We start from the raw sequence: 19,667 nt of genomic DNA on the forward strand, positions 1-19,667 counted from the left end.
TGTGTTGCTGTGGCTGTGGCATAGGCAGGCAGCTACAGCTCCGATTAGACCCCTAGCCTAGGAACCTCCATATGCCATGGGAAGCAGCCCTAGAAAAGGCAAAAAGACAAAAAATAAAATAAAAAATAAAAAAAATAATTTTCAGTTTCTTTAAAACTAAAGAATAAAGGTAAAGAAATTTAGTTTTTATTTATTCAGATCTATCACCTTTTTTTTTTTAACTTACAGATGGTGCTTTTTGAAGTCTTGTGTGCCTATGCAGGCTAATGATGAGGAAAATTAAAATGATGATAAAGGTGATGATGATGACAATTAACTTACTGTGTTCTTAATAGGAAATAAAAACTTTTTGGATTGTTACAAGAAGAACTGTTCTAACCTCTTTGAGAATTCATTCTACCTGAGCTAATGTATGTTCTATGGTGTATATTATTTAAAAGCAGTTGGCTTAAAGGGAAACTGGAAAGAAGGGAAGGTAGAATGAAGGACTTCCCTGTGGCAAAGATCATAGGATTACTGCAATGACAGATGACCAAGTGGGACACCCACCCACGTCTTTATTCTCCCCCTACCACCAAAGAGTTGATGGAGCAGCATCCGGAATGTTGTAACATTGAAAGAAATGTGGCTTCATTTCAGCATCTGAACTTCTTTTTCAAACTAAGATAAAGATGGTACTGACTTTCATGTTTAAGTTACTTGTAAATATTCAGTATTTACATGTAACAGAACACAGGAAAAATCATGAGCATATATGGTCAGTGTGGCATGACAAAGGAAATAAAATAGTCATGAACAAACAGATGAGCCACTAGAGGTTTAGCTTACTGCATCCCTTTTGGAGGAAGACATTAAGAGGAGATATTAAGTATAGAACTGGAAGCACCATGCATGCAAGTTATAAACTCTTCTACTTATTATATCCTTGCTGCTATTCCTGTTCTTTCACCAATCTTTGATCAAAAACATTTTTTAAAAATCTGATTTGCTGAGTTTTTGTTCAAGACTGTGTCAGTAATTCAATTCTTATTGATGAGGAGAAAAAAAGTTATGATTGAGGTCACTCCAGTCACCTTCTATTCAACTGAACCAGATCATGCTGCATCAAGTAAGCAATTGAGAAACTGGCTCTGGAAAGGTTGTATACATGACAGTGGTTTTTGTTTGTTTGTTTTTAAGTAGCATATTGGTGAAAAAAACCGTAAAAAAGTAGAGTAAAAAAGGATGATCCAGATAGCTGAGAGAGCATATCTTCAACTGTTCTTTAATAATTGTATTTCTGGCCACAAATCATCCACCTTCAAATAGTTGAGGACTGCCTGTTTGTACACCCCACCAAGGTTTAAAGGAGTTGTAAAGTATGTACGTATTGTTTTTGATACATTTTATTTATAATTCTTCTTGAAATCACTGATTTGATACATCTTACTCTTAATTTTAAAAGGCTCTGCTTTCCATGAATTAGTTAATTGTGACTACAATGCTAGAGCTCAGCTATATTGGAGATGCCGGGGATTGAACCCGGGGCCTCATACATGCAAAGCATGCGCTCTACCACTGAGCTACATCCCCACATGCAATGCTCATTTCTTTTTTTTTTTTTTTTTTTTTTTTTGCTTTGTTTAAAGTTCTTCCTAAATAGTACAGTCTGTGGCTAGAAATTCTACCTACTTTTTCAATTTGTATTTCTATGAATAAAACAAGATCAATTTAATAAATACTTATTAAAAAAGATTACCCATAGTTTCCCTGTACTTCCTTTTAATATCATTTAGCACAACTTGTAAGGGTGGATTTGTTATTTGACTAAGTTTGCCTCCTTCTCTAGTAAGGTAACTTCGGGGGCGGGCGGGGGGGGGGGAAGAAACTGTGATTGATTTTTCCCATAGCTCTTTATCAAGCCCTTATTAGCATCGAGCCTTGCACATAGCGGTTACCCAATAAAGACCGGCGAAAAATAAATTACAGGTATTCTCTTTTCAGGATTTATGTTACAGAACAGAAAATCTTGTAACGAAGTGTGTGTGGGAGAGGAGGATTCACAAATATATAAACAGATAACTGTGCACTTATACAGTATGACAAGCGCTCCGACAAAGATAAGCTTATGTAACTACAGCAGCAGACAGAAAGTATACCACACTCTTGATCAGAAATTGACTACTGCAGGAGTCTTGAAAGGAAAGACTTGGCCAAGTGAATAAAGGTCAAGAGTTGCACCTCTCGTTGCACATTTCCTGGCACCTGGTTTACCCCTCCACGGAAGCCGCTTCTCTAAGGTTGGAACAAGTCTTGCTCTGTCCCCAGTCCGGCGGGTCCTGGGGCCTCTGGAGCACTGGAAATCTCCCGGAAATTGCCCAGTGCCTCGATGGTGCCCTACCTCTTCCTCAAATTCTTCTGGGCCCAGCCGTGTTGAAAAGGAGAAGGGAGGTTAGGACAACCTGTATTTTCCAAGATCTTGGGGAGGCCTCAAACAACGTGTTCACCTTGTACCTTTGCAAAATTTGTGTCAGTGAGATTTTATCCAAACCAAGATTTGATTTCAGAAATAGGAGCCTGGTACACGGGCTGCCACATCCAAAGACGGCAGCAAGAGTGCAAATGGTCCACCTCCCACCCGAGCAGGTAGTGAGGAGAAAATTAGGAGACGAGCCAGGATTCCAGCGTGGAAAAATGGACATGGTGGTGGCTCTTCTCCAATTCGTGAGTGGTGGTGCCAGGCCATTCTTAGTGGTGGAGTGAATTTTTTGGTGAATTGAAATAGCAAATGAAACTCGGATGTTACATAATCCCCTATTGGTCAATGTTCCCAGATTCTTAAGAGACTATCCTTCCGAGTTTGAGCACTGCCAGGTCTAAATGCCTTTAGGTATTCACTTCGAGGACTGCTTTGACCAACACAGAGGTGCTAACATTTGTACCTTTGAACCCCATTGGAGATGGGTATCAGGGATTTCAATTGCTTTCCACAAATGAGTAATTCTTTGTAATTTTGGCCATAAACTGGGTGATTTAGACCACGCCCTTTGTGCCCGACCTACTAGCGACTGGATGGTTGAGTAAAGTGTTGGAGTGGGCGGTCCCTTCCTTCCTCTCCCTCTCGGATGTGGCTTGGTGGTAGACCGAGTTCTCAAGCGTGAGGTCATGGGCTCCATCCCTGGTATGTCTCATTGCAAGACAGCTTTTACCTGTAGGTGTGCTTTATTTCGGCTTTTTTTTTTTTTTTTTTTTTTGCTTTTCTTAACTTGTTCTTACTCATCTTTATCTTCCTCTTTCCTTCTCTTCTTATGACTAGTGGCTATATTCTCTAACGCTCAGGGCTTTCCAATATCAAGAGAAATGCCACTTGGGGTTTCCTAGTGGCCCGCGAATTTCTGCATGCTTGCATGCTTGTGGGCCCAGTTAAACCGAGGAAAAAAGTAAAAACTGTGTCAAAACAGCTGAAAAAAATTGCTACTGTTTGTAATTTAGAGTACAATGCATTAATTTTTAAAAATTATTTTTAAATATTCATATACTATTTTCTCAATATATAAAAAAGCTTAGATACCCTTAGATATCCCTCACACATGTAAACATTTATTTAACATCTGGCTATAAAAATTCAGGCCTGATATGTGAAATTATTTTGTCTTTAAGTGTTGAAACACCTTAGTACTGCTTTATTGTTAGAAAATGATACAGTAATGTCCTATTCATCAATACCTCACATCGGCGGTCCTCAAACTATAGCATGTATCAAAATCACCTCCAGGGCTTATTAACACAGATTATTGGGCCTGCACCCCCAGAGTTCCTGGTTCACGGGTCTGTGATGAGGCCTTAGAATTTGTATTCTTAGCAAGATCCCAGGAGATATTGATGCTGCTGGTCCACAGACCACAGTTTGAAAAGCACCGCCTCACTCCAAAACTGATATAACATGGATTTATATTTGAACTGGCAGCATCTCTCTCACAGGATATAGTTTTCCTCACCCATTCTACTCAGTGGGATTTTCCTTCTTGGGCCAGGCGAGATTTACACACATACTGACTATGGATAATTCCAAACCCATAACCTGAGACTGGATCCACCTTGCAGGATCCAGTTCTTTCCCCAGCCGAATTGGCTCCTCTTTACAGTTTGGCTTTGTACCACATCATGAAATTTCCCAGTGGTTTGCTGTAGCCATCTATAGTTTGTTTGTTTTGTTTTGTTTTTTTGATGCCAGCTTTTCCAAAATGCTCTTAATCTGAATGATTTATATTCACAGTGCTGTTGCAATAAAAGCCAACTTTACAACTGCTTGTTCTGAGCTTGTTCTGAGTTGGGTCTGGTCAGGTCCAAGAGGATCTGAAGGTTTTAATTAGCACTGACTTGCACAACGCACCTTCTTTCTGACACTGGCTTGTGGAATTCATATAATTCTTACACAACAAAATGAACTATATTTTAGGGCACAGTTGATCATGTATTGATAAAGAAAAGTATTTCAGGGTCATAAGCTGGTTCAGCTTGTGGGGATGTAGCTCAGTGGTAGAGCGCGTGCTTTGCATGCATGAGGTCCTGGGTTCGATCCCCAGCATCTCCAATTTATCTCTTCCCACTTACTGTTTTTAAATGTGGGATCGTTATAAACAGACACAGTTGGTTTTCAGCAGTTCTGCTATGTCTGAGCAATTTAAAGTTAAACAACAAAATTATATTTCATTCTAGTTTTAAAGTCAAATATGCTGCTGAGTAAAATTCACTTTGCTTTAATTTGCCAAGGCCGCATCCGACTCTGAGGCCATAACATGCTTTTGGAGGAGGCAAGAAGTGGGAAGGGTAAGAAAGGACTTCAGGACAAAGGGTAGGTTGATTTTCACTCCTGCTCCTAGGGTTTTGCTGCTGCTGCTGCTTTCAACCACTCTTTCACCTTTGTCACAAGTGCTGCTATCTTATTCGGCCATAAACAAAAATTTTATTTCTCATTCTTTCTGTTTTAGAAGAGATCATGCTTGAGGTTAACTGCTGAATAGAAAATACACTATTGGTTTAAGTGGGTAAAAGTATGACTAATTTCTAATAAATTGCCTACCTGAAGCGACGAATGTAACTAGAAGAAATTGTAAGCAAAGAATAGGTTTCAGACAAGAGGAGATACTTGATTAGAAACGTGTGTAAAGAGGAGGAAGAATTTCTACTAGCTTTTCCTTGGTTCTTTTTGAGAATGAAGGGGAAAAAAAAAAACAACTGCTGCTAGCAATCATCATCAAGGACACAGGATGAGAAACCGTGTTCTCTACACTTCACACTTTACACAGAGCCATGCTTTGCTTTATAAACCGCTGCTCCATTTAAGTTAAATTAAACTAAATTAAACTCAACCCCACCCCCACCCCCAAATCCTATAATAATTCTATCTCGGGTGTTGCTTGGTGAAAGCCTGTACTTGTTTCTGCAATCCTCCCTTGCCTGAGCAAGGCTTAAATTAGCCTTTTCCCTCTTATGGATGGATGATTGCGATTTATCTAACATTTTGAATATAGAAGCTAAAAATAGATATTGTGAGGTCTCAAGGTTAGGAAACAGAAGTTGGTCTATCAGTAAAATAAAATTACAATTAAAGTTCTTGATGTTAGCGTAGGGATGGTTTACTCAAGACACACAAAGAAACCACTTTCAATCATTTCATTGCCAGCTTTCTCTTTCTCTCCATATAAACAGTTTTTCACAGTAAAAATTTAATCCATTGAATGAGTAGTGTTTTCTTTACAGAGAAGAAAGCATTTCTGAATTGAATTGAGAGCCACTACACTTTTTAAGCTATGCCCCAGTGCAGAATCATTGTTGAGCTTGCACAGTTAGGTTAACTCTGCTCTTTGCTGAGTTAGAGGATACTGCAAAACTCCATTAAACCCTCCTAGATAACCCCTCTTGGCCTCCAAAAAACCTTAGACAGTGACCTCCAATATCTCTCACTTTGGTAGTTAGGAACTTCCAATAAGAAACAGAATGGAGAGTTAATGTTTCCAAAGAGGACTTCCAGTTAGTACAAATGCATGCTCACCAAAACATTGGTGAATTCATCATCATTACATAAAATGAGAAAAAGAATAGGTTTATTTTTTACTGATCTAAAATTAAGGAAAAGGAATGAATGCATTTATTTTATTTCTGCCAGAGTTTTACCCCAAAAATGTCTTGGAAAAAACGTTGTGAGCAATGCCTCCATCGAAGTTGCAGAAATAGGCTCTTTCTCATTCAGGGGTATTTTCTCCCTAAAACTTGACACCAGTTTACTTTTGTAATTTTTACATTTACAGTTTCTGCACCTCTGGTTAAGTTGCTTTAAATGTACTCTTTTTCATTTTAAATCTATTTTTCAAAAAGAAAACAATAAATAACTTAGGGGAATAAATTTGAAACTTCACCATTTTTTCTCTTGGTTAGTAATTTTTCCAAGTGGTTATGTATCCATATTGACTTCCACATGCATTCTGGTTGCTTTTAATATAAAACTAAAACTCCCTAACACAGCCAAGAAAAACCTGTGATGGTTTAGCCCTATCCTTTTCTAGCCTCATTCTTTATCCTGCCTGTAACTGTTCTTTGCATTCTAGCCATACTGGCTTTCCTTAGGTTCTTTACTCATTGCCCAGCTTCCTCTGCTGGATGATTCTATGCTCTGCCTCTCTTTCCTATATAATTCTTCCACTTTTTTGCAACTCAAGTCTCTCCTTCTCTGACCTCCCCAATTAAACAAAGTCTCCTATATATGTTCTCCTAAATATCAATCATTCTTTTTTGTAATGTTTATCATAGTGCTGCTACTATATTTCTGTCTGTGATTATCTGATTTGTATCTCCTCCTCATTTAGTACTAAGTTTTTTTATCCTTGGAGGTGGAGACCAGACCTATTCAGCTCACCTTTCCACACACTGGTTGAGTAGGCATAAAACATATAATTTTTGGAGTGAGGGGATGAATGAATGTTTCATAATTATTGACTAAAATAGCTAACGGTAGATCTTTCACTGCTTGAGGCCAGCTGTTTGTGTGCATAGATTTTCTTCCAGAACTCATTTCAGGGATCTCACATCCTGAAATATAATTTCCTGAAACTGGCATGCTAGCCCAGTGTCATGGAACTGCCAGCCAGATAATTGCCTCTAATGGTCTGATGTAAGTGAGCCTAGGTGAGGGAATGATAGTCCTATAGAAATTAACATCAAGAAGCAAATATGTGCTATAACAGCTTATGTTTCCTTAATACTCATTTGTGATTTGTAAGAGTCAAGGGTTTTTTTCAGTCGTTCCTGGACACCCAATATCTTACCATGGTCAGTGAACACCTTCAAAGAATATACAAATTTATCCATATGTCTTTTGGTGTTTTGTTTTGTTTGGTGGTGGTCATAGGCAAGTTTTCCTCAGATAAGCTAACAAGTTTATATGCCATACAATTTTAAGAACTATTATTCTAAACCATATGGGGCACTGTTTGATTTTATAAATAAGATTATTTGACATTTTAAACCATGACTTTGAATGGAAAACTATTAACTTTAAACCCTAGCTTGATTATTTATTTACTAGCTGTGATTTGGGCAAGTTAGTTCATTTCTCTCCAAGTCCTAGTTTTCTCATCTGTAAACTATGCATAATAAGGCTTAGTTTCGTTAGTTTTCCAATTTTATTTTGGAAAGTCTCTATTCATAATTGATCTTGAACACCTAAGTAAATTCCAATAAAACCACGTGCTAGATCAGCAGTAGACAGCCTGAGAGTCATTATGAATGCAGGTGCAATAATAAGATGTTGTTGAGATTAAATGCTCTAACCAGTGCATTTGATACTGTGATTAAAGATGGTAACAGACTAAAAATTTCAGTACATCAAAGGTAAAAGTAGATAGGCCCCGCTGGGATTCGAACCCAGGATCTCCTGTTTACGAGACAGGCGCTTTAGCCAACTAAGCCACAGAGCCCGCTGCCTACCAGGTAAGGCTTCCTTTCTGATCAAATTGTACTCAATTTGGTGACAAGCTGAATTATCAATTAGAGTTACTGTGTACTTTCTTCTCAAACAAATCAACTGTGTAGCACAGGCAGAACTGGGATGGAAATTCCTGGAACTTAAGAATCCCATCAAGCCTAACAAAACACATACACACACCCACACCACAACATAGAAAATGTACTTAGAACAATCACGGAATGGGAAAGAGTGGATACGAGCAGAGTGTTCATTGTGGAGGAAGGAGCTTCTCTGAATGAGGCCAGAGAAGTTCTTATATTCTACCCGATTGCAGTAATTTAGACTCTTCAAGTAAGTGGATATTCTAAAAGTAGACTGAAAGGCTTTTCTAGCAAAATGGGTATGTTAGAACTTAGGTCAAATTACTGGCATTCCTGGTTACTAGCAGATGGCAATTGTGCACTGAAAAACAAACAAAACAAAAACAAACAACCCCAAACGCCAAACACATTCACTCTACTAACATTTGTCGGCTTGTGCTCTGCTTGAGAATATAGGAGACGATCAGCCAGGAGGTGGCTCAGTCAGATTTCATGGTTTTAGGGCTCAAATTCCAAGAGCCTTTGCCTGCCTGAGGCAGGGAAATGACCTCTGTTCCTGCAGCTCTTAGCAAAGGGCACAGAGGGAAACCATTGCTCGCTTGAATCTGGGAGGCCTCACAGACTGGGAAATTCCTCCTTCTCTCTATTGCCTTCTTCATGTTGGTTCTTCAAAAGGATGTTCTTTAGTATTTTCCTCATGGACCCTTAACTTGTAGACGCTAAAAAACATTAACATCAACTATATTTCAATAAAACACATTTTAAAAAATTAACTGATTCTACAACCACAAAACTAAGAATCTGTTCTTAAACTTTTAATGATTGCATCCTATTTTTCTGCCTTTAATTAGAATAAGGCTGGCGCTGAAAGGGAGGGGAGTGAGTTCTTCAGATTATCAGATGCTGCTGCACATCTACCCAGGTTCAGCATGCTTCCTGATTAAAATAAAAAATTCTTTATTTAACCAAATAAAAGTTGAAGGGAGCTCTGGGCCTGGTAAGGCTATCGAATCCCAAAGTCATTTTTAATTCCTTTCCTGAGTCAAATGTTCTGTCACTGCCATTTCCTATGCCACTCAGAATGTTTTTATAGTGAATATAAACTTATTTTCTTGCTAACTTGGATAGCCCCTTTTAAATTTAATCTATACTAACAAACTTACATGATTAGGTCTCGACTACTACTCCATTTCTGGGTACTGTATATTTACTGAGTTTAGAAAACAACACCCTCAAAACCATAATGCATCAGGAATCATGGTGTTTCTGAATTCTAATCAGCTGAACTGTTTATGATCAAGACTGTATAAATTTCTGTCACAAAAGTACAACTGGGATGACAGCATTTACAGGGGAAGTATTGTTCAGGTACTGTCCAACAAGCATGATACTACTGAGAGCCTAGGATGTGCCAGGTGCTGAAATGAGTTCTATACATAGCACTAGGCATAGGATAACCACCAATAATAGAAAATAAAACAATACATTTTAATGAAAATTTTAATATTATAGTAAAAGAAGTACAAGATGATAGATGAGCACCCAACAAAGGCTGGCAATAATACTCTCTACTATAAATACTGCTGAATTAAATACATTTTTTTTGGTGATTTCTCTTTAATGTATTTGCTTTTTTAAAAGAAAAAATAAATATGTGGGTATATATAAAACTTGGACAGTTATAGTTATATGTAACTATAACTATAGCTATATATATATATATACACATACATATATTTATATCAACAAGAAGTACTTGGAAACATCTTTAAAACTTTAAAAGTTAATCCCAGATATTAAGCTCTGCCAAGGTGGAATGAAATAAATCTGACCAAAACCCAGCAGTAGGAAGGTATACAAGGTACTTGAAATAACATTATCATGAGAGTAGAAGAGGCAGAAATAGTGGAATTTATTCATGAGGTCCTCCCAGAAATAGACTTGCATTCAAGCAAGAAATGTGTGAGTGAATTGAAAGAGCAAATAATACAGCAGACCCCAGAGCAATCTAATGCAAAAGTGCTTGATTAATATTAGACCCAAAATAACTAATGGACAAAAATGAATATGGACACTGGAACATGGGGATTTTTCCTAATTGCAATGATTTCTCATTACCCTCAATGAATGTGTCTTCTGTTGAGAACAGGGCGACTTGACATAATACCAGCTAGTAGGTGTTATCAGTTGAATTTTGTTCCCCTAAAAATCCATACGTTGAAGTCCTAACCCCCAATACTTCAGAATGTGACCTTATTAAGAAAAAGGGCCATTACTAATGTAATTGGTTAAGATGAAGTCATCCTGAAGTAGGGCAGGCCTCTCTGTTACAATAAGACTGGCATCCTTGTAGAAGGGTAAAACTTGGAGACAGACATGCACACATGTGAACATGCAAGCAGAGCCCCCGAGGGATGCATCTACAAACCAAGGGATACCAGCAAACTGTCAGAAACTAGGGGAGGGGCATAGAACATTCTCCCTCAAAACTCTCAGAAGGAACAACCCTGCCAACATCTTGATTTTGGATTTCTAGCCTCCAGAATCATGAGCTGATAAACGTCTATGGTTTAAACCAGGTAGTTTGTGTTATTTTGTTAGAGCAGCCCTAGGCATCCTCCGATCCTTTTTTAAATGCTGATATCCTTTCCACACTCCAGAAATATTAAAATAGAATCTCTCAGAGTGGAATCCAAGCATCATAAAATTTCAGAGATCTCCAGGTGATTCCTGTGTCCAGCCAAATTGGATAACCACTGCTTTAACTTTAAAGAAATTTGGGGGTTTCAGGGAACTATATTGATTTCTATCTTTCCTCATCCCTTCCACCACCCAGTGTACACTTTACCTATCAGATGAAATAGTTTAGTTGGGACACTGTTCTCAAACAGCAGCTAAATCTTGTTGTTGGTTAAATTAAGGAGAGTCTCTTCATGTGGTTTGGAATAGAGGAATCTTAAAAGCAATCTTTGACCAAGTTGATCATAGTCTGGTGAATTGAAGTAACAACAAAAGCAGTTGGTAAGTAATAATTACAACTCAAAACTGTTCCTAGGAAGAACTCTTGGTATTTCACAACTACTAATCTTGACGGTGGGTAATATGGCACGTTGGAAATGAGGGGAACAAACAAGGATAAAGTTTTCTTACTAACTGCTCAGTTGGTAGATGCTATGGCTACTACTTTAAGTTGTTCAAAGTGTTCTAATATCTTTAAGGCTACGTGAAAGTTACACGATTGCAGGCCTGTAATAATAACTGACAAGAGCAATGGTTCAATAAATGACAGCACAGGATGATTTAGCTTGAAGCTAATAGCAGCTAACAGAATGTAAGTTTCGGGGTACCAACTTTCAATGGCCGGTTCCAAGACCCATGCCTTAATTTCTTATATTTTTTTGTAGTATATTGTTTTAAGTAGGTGGCACAAACCTAGATCTCTCCATGACCGACAGAACAGATGATTAAAGAGTCTTATATAAAGGATGGTAGCCATTATTATTTTTTAAACTCTGGGCTCTTTCCTGTAAGAATTTTACACATTCCATCCCCTCATGTCTGTAAGCCCTTGGCAACAGCCAAGCAGGAGCCGCCTGGAGCTGATGGAGGCTTCGCTGAGAAATAAACAAAACTACAGAAAACTGTTTTCTAAATTTCCTTACTTGTGAATGTGATAAGGTGTCACATATTCAAAGCTGAAACAAAAGCTCCAAGATACAAGAGATGCTGCTTTCCAAAGGGGAACACATCTTTAACAAAGCACACAAAGGAGCTAGCCAGAGAAAGTCCTTAGCCACGTAAATGGTATAAAAGGGCTAGATTTAGAAAGAGAAGTGGATTTTTTGAGAGAATCGATGTGATGAGCTTTAGAATCAGTGGGGGCAAATTTAAAGATGTATAGAAGGAAATCAAATCCACAGCGATGTGAACACTGTGAGCTCACTGGCAAGATGCGCAGGGAGAAAACACGACTGCGTCAAAATGCTTCGACTTCACTCTTTTGCGTTCGATTTCTGGGAGAACTGCCACGTTTTGAGAGGCGAAATTTAACCAATGCTTTCATAGCCTCCGGCTTAGAAAGAGTGTATTTTCTTTCTAGAAACCTTCCGGTGAAATTAATCTTTCTTATTGAGCTTCAAAATGTGAAACCTGAGACAAAAGCTCGGCCTACCGTCCCAGCCCCCAGCCCACGCCTCGGCACCAAAACTAAGTGAAACTGCTAAACCATTCGCAAATCGTATAATTTAGAGTTTACGGGGATAAGTGTTATTTTTTTTTTCGTGGAACAGGGTCCGAAGTCACACTTGATTTCACCTTGTGGAAGACCGTATGCAAACCCTGCTGAGGATGTAAAGGAATAAAAATTTCAAAAGGAGGGTTTACTAGCATAACCAGGGCAAATTTTAAGTGCCTGGAGGCAAGATGATTAATCTTCAGATTCTAGAGGAACGTGACAGGACCTTAACGCACATATTCCAAAACGGGGAGACAAAAGGATGGAGATGCTGGGGATCGAACCCGGGACCTCATGCATGCTAAGCATGCGCTCTACCACTGAGCTACATCCCCACCACGTGAAGACCTCTCTTTCTAAGCCATTTTCATGAAATAAAACAAATTTATCCTTGTATTTTTAAGGTAAAATTATTATGTTCCTTTCTAAGGGATTTTGTTTTCATCTTCTATTTTATAGCACTCCATTACCAAGGAATCCGGCATTTTGAAGGCACTCAGTAGCGCATAAAAATACACTGAGCTCGGAAATCTGAGTAGGGAGCAATCTCCCAGACCCACCTTTTCTGAGTGCTTTTCTCTTTTTCAGAAGGTAATATGGGATAAAGAAAAATTCCTTACAGCAAAGATTAAAAAAATACTTTGCCAATGACTGCCTTTAATTATCAAATCTAACAAACTATGCCCAATTCCCATCCTCAATTCTGAACCCTGTTTTTCCCAGACTCCAGAAACCGCTATGCACCTATTTCTTTCTTTCTTTCTTTCTTTTTTTTTAAATGCACCTATTTCTTAGAAAGCAAGGAGCCAATGGAGGGATTTCTGTTAGAAAAATAAATTCCTTCCATCCTTAGCAACTGGAAGGGCTAAAATGTAAAGATGTTAGATTGCTTCCTACAGCCTTCCCATCCTTATTTTATCCAACGAACACAAATAAAATCCAGGGAATATGAATCCTCAGATCTTGCTCTGATTCTTTGGAAAGAAAAGCCAGGAAGTAAGAAATATGTTACTTTTAAGATTGAGGCAAAACTCTGCTTCCATGCTGGTTTATTATCAGCAGAAGAAGTGGTTCTTTAGAATTCACACTACTTTCTCAACAAGAGATGCACACCAAGGGGGTTTTATTCCTGACTATTCGAGGAAAGTCCCCGAATACAGTAACCTGTGAGAAAATCTAGAAGAATGAATAAGAATGTCAAGGAGAAATGATAAGAAAGCTGAGATACAGCAGGTGTAAAGGCTTGGAAATGTATGTAGTTTAGAATGATTGGAGTTGGGAAGAGCAAGGTGTAGATGAAGCCAGAAAAATCAGCTTGACAAGATAACACCAGTATTTCTCATCCTTTCACCATGCTGAGAATCTAAATTTTATTCATGTAGTAGAGATGATGGGCCCAGACAATTTGCATAAATCATGAGTCATCTAAAATAATTACATTTTTTTCAATTTCCTTTTGCCAAGGATTGCTTTAAGGGTAGGTCCATGACCCTCCGGTGGATAAGATACACTAGGTAGTCAGCTTAAAATCTTCAGATTTTTTTCAGGATCAAAAGAGAAACTTGAGAGGAGAGTCACGTCTTAGTTTGGCATTGCTATTTGATTTTCAAGGGATATGGTTTCTGATAACAGTCTGGAATCCTGAGAGAAACAGATATAATTTTTTTTCTTTTCCTTTCTTTTTTTTTTTTTTTTTTTTTGTCTTTTTGCTTTTTCTAGGGCTGCTCCTGCGGCATATGGAGGTTCCCAGGCTAGAGATCGAATTGGAGCTGTAGCCGCCGGCCTAGGCCAGAGCCACAGCAACGCGGGACCCGAGCTGCGTCTGCAACCGACACTGCAGCTCACAGCAGTGCGGAATCCTTAACCCACTGAGCAAGGCCAGGGATCAAACCTTCAACCTCATGGCTCCTAGTTGGATTCGTTAACCACTGCACCACAATGGGAATTCCAAACAGATATAATTTTTATTTTTTGTAAATGATTATTATTTTCCTAAGGGAAATGTTAAAAAAAAAAGTCTTGCTATGAATATTAGTTATCTATTGCTGAATAATACTCCAAAATTTGCAGGGCTAAAAAACTTAATGTTTATTATCTCACAGATTCTGTGGGTCAGGAACTCCATGGTGCCTTGGCCGGGTATTTCTGGCCCCAGGTGCCTTTGAAGTTGACCTCAGTGTATCTACAGATCATGCAGTTCTCTGATGGTTTAACTGTGTCTGGAGGATCTGCTTGCACAATGGTTCACTCAAGTTTCCCCCTCACATATGCCTAGGTGACTGACTCAAGTGTGAGAAGTCTGCACAAGGGTGAGATTACCAGGAGGTAAGGTCTTCTTGAAGGTTAGCTAAGACACTGTGTTATACTTAACTGTATATCACTATTTACTACAATACTTGGTGTAAGTAAATATTCGAAATCATTTCTTAAAAAGTAAATGAGTAGGAGTTTCTGCTGTGGTTCAGTGGCTAACGAATCCAACCAGGAACCATGAGGTTGAGGGTTCGATCCCTGGCCTTGCTCAGTGGGTTAAGGATCCAGCATTGCCATGAACTGTGGTGTAGGTTGCAGAGCGGCTCGGATCCTGCGCTGCTGTGGCCCTGGCATAGGCCGGTGGCTATGGCTGCGATTCGACTTCTAGCCTGGGAACCTCCATATGCCACAGGAACAGCCCAAGAAATGGCAAAAAAGACAAAAAAAAAAAAAAAAAAAAAAAAGGAAATGAGTAGATGGATAGAGATGCCTACATAGAGGAATAAATAGGAGAATATTTTCAGTGGCTTCTTTGGAGATTTTAAAGTTAAGAAATCATGACATTTGCCTTCAATTCTTTTAATTCCGTTAGAAGAAATGGAAAATGTATAAATTATCAAAACTAACATAAGAAGTTATAGAAAAAGCTGATTCATTATATAGACATTTAAAAAAATCAGGAATTTAAATAAAATTTCTGAGGCAAATTTACTGGTATGTTTTACGAAATCTTAAAGGAAATGATACCCTCTGTGTTGTACAAAATATTCCAGCAAACAGAAATGCTCTCTCAGTTATTTTAGGAGATGAGTATAATACTGATACCAAAACCCAGTGGAGAAAATACAAGAAGGAAAACCTATAGGGCCGATTCTCTAATAAGCACAGAGGGAAAATCATGTGTTAACAACTAGCATACAGACTTCCAGTTTCTGGTTCCATATATAAGTTGCTTGGAAGTCACCATTCCATCTCAACAAGAAGGAAAAAGCTGAACGGACTAAGAAATCAACACTTCTTGAATCTATGAGAGGTGAGGACCCAGGGTGGATGGCTGCCCCCAAGATTGGAGAGTTAGACAGCTGAATAAAGGACGTCCTGACTTTCCTGAGCAGTGGCTCACAAGCAAAAACTATGGGAAGAATCACTGCCAGGTAGAAAAACCTGAACTGTAATTGTGTATCAAGTATCCATGTAGGCAAGTCTGATAGTTAAAGATTCCAGGAACACTGAGTCATGGGTCCGGGGTGAGGGCCCCCCACACTTTTGTGGTTTTGCCCCTAGGAGTTTGACCAGATTCTCACTTAAATATCTAAATATTGGAGGGAAATTCCCTCATGCTTCCAGCAGAGAGGAGAAAAGTGGAACCATTTTGAAATATGCCAGAGCACAAGGCTTGCCTTCTAAAGAATCTATTTAACCAGACCCTAAGCTGCTGGTATTTTGTCAGAGCCTAACTGACCTGGAAGAAGGGAAATACTCAATTCCAGCTGGCTCTAGACTTTCACATGAGAAGAGGGAAAACCCCAACTCCAGCATACTCTAGCTGTCTTGTCCCACCTAAGTCTGGGAGGAAAAAAGAAAACTGAGAAACAGCAGTGAAATTCACAACCCAGAGCCATAAAGTCATTAAAAGACTGAGACCTAATCATAGCCCTATAGAAAGTTCCCTTCCCCCTGCACCTCACCATCACAGTACTAAAGTCTTGTTTATCCTTTTATCAAGTATACTATGTCAGGCTATCAAGAAGAAATTACAAAGCATATCAAAAGGCAAAAAATAATTTGAAGAGACAGAGCAAGAACAGAACCACTCATGGCAAGGATGTTGGAATTATCAGACCAGGAATTTAAAACAATTATGTTTAGTAAGCTAAGGGGTCTAATGAATAAAGCAGAGAGCAGGTATGAACAGAACAGACTGGCAATATATGCAGAAAAATGAAAATCCTAAAAAAAATGCTCAAGATTAAAATTATAGTAACAGAAAGGAAGAATGTCTTTGATGGGTTTATTAGTAGGGTGGACACAGCTAAGGAAAGACTCTGAACTTAAGGATATGGCAATAGAAACCTCCAAAAGTGAAACAGAACAAAGACTGGGAAAAAACACATACCCAAGGATTCTAAGACAAGTACCAAAAACATATGTGTAATGGGAATACCAGAAGGAAAAGAGACAAAGGAACAGAATATTTGAAATAATAATGACTGAGAATTTTCCCAAATTAATATCAGATAGCAAACCACAGATTGAGGAAGTTCAGAGAGCACCAAGCAGGACATATGAAAAAAGAAACAAACAAAAAACTGCATATGACCATATCATTTTCAAACTACAGAAGATCAAATATGAAGAAAATAATCCTGAAAGAAGTCAGAGGGGTAGAAAAAAACCACCTAGCTAATAGAGGAACAAAGGTAAGAATTACATTTGACTTCTATTAGGAAACCATCCAAACAAGAAGAGATTAAAATATTTAAAGTGTGTTGAGAGAAAAAAGCCACAACCTAGAATTCTGTACCCTACAAAATTTCATAGTGAAGGAGAAATAAAAATGTTCTCAAAAAGAATTTGGAGGAATTTGTTCCCTATAGACCAATTTCACAAGAAATGTTAAAGGAAGCTCTTTGGTGATGAGGAAAATATAGATCAGAAACTCAAATCTTCATAAGGAAAAGGAAGAATATCAAAGAAAGAATAAGGGAAGGTAAGTAAAAATTTTAGTTTTCCTAGTTTAATTGATCTCATAGATACCAGTTTGTTCAAAATATAATAGTAGCAATCTATTTGATTATGTGCTTATGTACATGTTGTATGTAGGCTTATGTATGTTTATATATAATTTAAATGAATGATAGCAAAGATACAAAGATACAATGACTAGGAGGGAGGAAAATAGCTGGGATTTTTAAAAATTACAAGGTATTTACATTACCTATGAAGAAGCACAAATTTACTGGAAAGTGAACTTGGATTAGTTGTAAAGAAGAGGCAGAATATTAACTCTGGTGGTCAGTGTAGGAGCACGGGCTTTGATGCATTCTTTGATATGGCCCTTGATAACATTTGTGGTTTAAGGGCTCCAGGGTGTAACATCCCCAAGGCCTTGTTTACTATAGGGAGTGGACCTACGCCCAGTTGGACATTAATCCCTAATCCCCTGTGACTCAGTTTTCGGGAGGAAAAGGACAAAGAAACTATGAGATTTATAGGACATTTCCACCCCTAGGACCCTGTTGGACAAGGACTGATATGGGTAACTGAGTAAGGCCAATGGGAGAAGACCACATCTCTCTGGACCTCACTTGGTACCCCCCCAACTTTAAGGAATAAAAACCCCTATAGGACAATAGAGAAAGGGGGGCTCTTCTCCCCCCTCCCAGTAACCCTGGGAGCCATCTGCTTTCCTTTAATAAAAGCTTTGCTCGCTTGCTGCCTGTGTGTTCGTGGAGTTCATTCTTCAACCGCAGTGAACAAGAACCCATCAAAGGTATACAACGATGGCATCAAAGGTATACAACAAACATTTCGTGTTTTTTAGGTAACTATTAAAAAAAAGTTAAAGAATTAGAACGAATAAGCTAAGAAAGGAGAAAAAAATGTTTTTTAAGGATCTTCAAAAAAAATAAAAATAGAAATACCACCTGATGCAGCACTGTCACATCTCAATATACGTTACAAATATTTTGATTTATAATAAGAAATATATATTTGGTCTTCAATCCTGCTGCTGGCAAAGAGCTCCTAAAATCCTTAGACTTTTAGGGAAAGACGTATTTTTTATGTTACTGAGGTCAACTTTGGCCTTGGGTCAGAGGTAGGGCTTGATGCCAGGAGATCTAGTCAAGGTATCGAACTCTGCCTTCCATTTCCACGGGCTATTCCTCTTTTCCTACTTTCCCAGACCTGCTGCCCTGGATTGTGAGCACTGCACAGAAACATTGAGTAGAACCAAAGATGCAGTGGAAAATAAAACGGTAACTAGGTTAAAAACAATAGCCTATGAGGAAATTCCTTATGTGGCCCTGAGGTGGACCCTTGAATACCAAAGTGCAACTACCACACCAATACTAAAAAAAACATGCTATCTTCTCCTTCCCCTTAAAAAAAAATTACTAAGAGATATTTTATTTTTACTGACTGGAAAAGTGGAAAGTGGGAGTAAATAGGACCACTTTAATTGAGCTAAATAATTCTTTGATATGCAACCGTATTCCCTCTTCCTGGGTCTATTCCTGGGATGATTTTACTTCTAAAGTGTTCCTCTGGCTTTGTACCGCTCACGGCATATACCCCCAAGTAAGTTTTTGGGAAGAGGGAATATGGCAGTGGTTAGTCAACCAAACGGAAGATAAATAAAAACATAGATGGAAAATAGCTTCAGTTAAAGGAAATGATAATAGCAAAAAATGGAGAAGGACTGAACCATTTTATTTAATAATGCGAGTCCAAAGGCTGAATTAGACAATAAAGAAAATGAAAAAAAAAAAACAAGCCAGTGGAGATGCCGGGGATCGAACCCGGGGCCTCATACATGCGAAGCATGCGCTCTACCACTGAGCTACATCCCCTGGCGAAAGCCAGCTGCGAGGTAGGATCCCTGTCCTTTTAATAGCTCAAAGCTTTTTGCACAATAATTTCTTGGGTTTTGTTTGTTTGTTTCCAAAATTGGAGAGTAGCCGGAGAGTAGCAGTTATTGAGGATTAGAACCGTCACTGAGGATGAATTACACCTCTAAAGCCTCTTTCGGATCATATCCAAGTAAAGTAGACGCCTTCGGTATCGTTGCTGAGAGCAGACCCCAATTTTAGTAATTTCAGGACAATTTTCTCCCATTGGCCAAATCGAACCCCAGGTGGAAACACTGAGAGGTTTTTCAGGACCAAAGGGTCCTGAAAAATGTTCTGCGAGCCAAAACTCATGGAAAAGGCGACCCAATTTTTTTGCAGCAGAGTGGGCTAAATGGCGGAAGGAATCTTTAGAGCTGCGTCTCCAAACTTGATCCTGCTCGGAGAAATGCAAAACAAACCAACACCCCCCTCCCCCCCAATTGTCGAAAAAGATTAAAATGTGAAAATCCTGCCTTGATCTTTGTCTCCAAGAGGCAACGGCTATTCCCACAGAGACCATC

At 38.6% G+C, this 19,667-nt stretch overlaps 5 non-coding genes across 5 annotated transcripts; 1 reads left to right on the forward strand and 4 right to left on the reverse strand.

The window, feature by feature from the left end:
- Window positions 1-1,500: 1,500 nt before the first annotated feature.
- Window positions 1,501-1,572, reverse strand: TRNAA-UGC (transfer RNA alanine (anticodon UGC)). The gene has a single exon. It is a non-coding gene; the product is annotated as a tRNA-Ala (tRNA).
- Window positions 1,573-4,501: 2,929 nt separating this feature from the next.
- TRNAA-UGC (transfer RNA alanine (anticodon UGC)) lies at window positions 4,502-4,573 on the forward strand. Its single transcript has one exon. It is a non-coding gene; the product is annotated as a tRNA-Ala (tRNA).
- A 3,308-nt stretch (window positions 4,574-7,881) lies between these two features.
- TRNAT-CGU (transfer RNA threonine (anticodon CGU)) lies at window positions 7,882-7,955 on the reverse strand. Its single transcript has one exon. It is a non-coding gene; the product is annotated as a tRNA-Thr (tRNA).
- Window positions 7,956-12,543: 4,588 nt separating this feature from the next.
- Window positions 12,544-12,615, reverse strand: TRNAA-AGC (transfer RNA alanine (anticodon AGC)). Its single transcript has one exon. It is a non-coding gene; the product is annotated as a tRNA-Ala (tRNA).
- Window positions 12,616-19,035: 6,420 nt separating this feature from the next.
- Window positions 19,036-19,107, reverse strand: TRNAA-CGC (transfer RNA alanine (anticodon CGC)). The gene has a single exon. It is a non-coding gene; the product is annotated as a tRNA-Ala (tRNA).
- Between the last annotated feature and the right edge of the window lie 560 nt (window positions 19,108-19,667).

The sequence above is a fragment of the Sus scrofa genome, chromosome 7 (assembly GCF_054392235.1).
Source record: "Sus scrofa isolate SSC_HxYL_T2T_F1_AM1 chromosome 7, Sscrofa_HxYL_maternal_Yorkshire_Landrace_v2.0, whole genome shotgun sequence".
Taxonomy (NCBI): Eukaryota; Metazoa; Chordata; class Mammalia; order Artiodactyla; family Suidae; genus Sus; species Sus scrofa.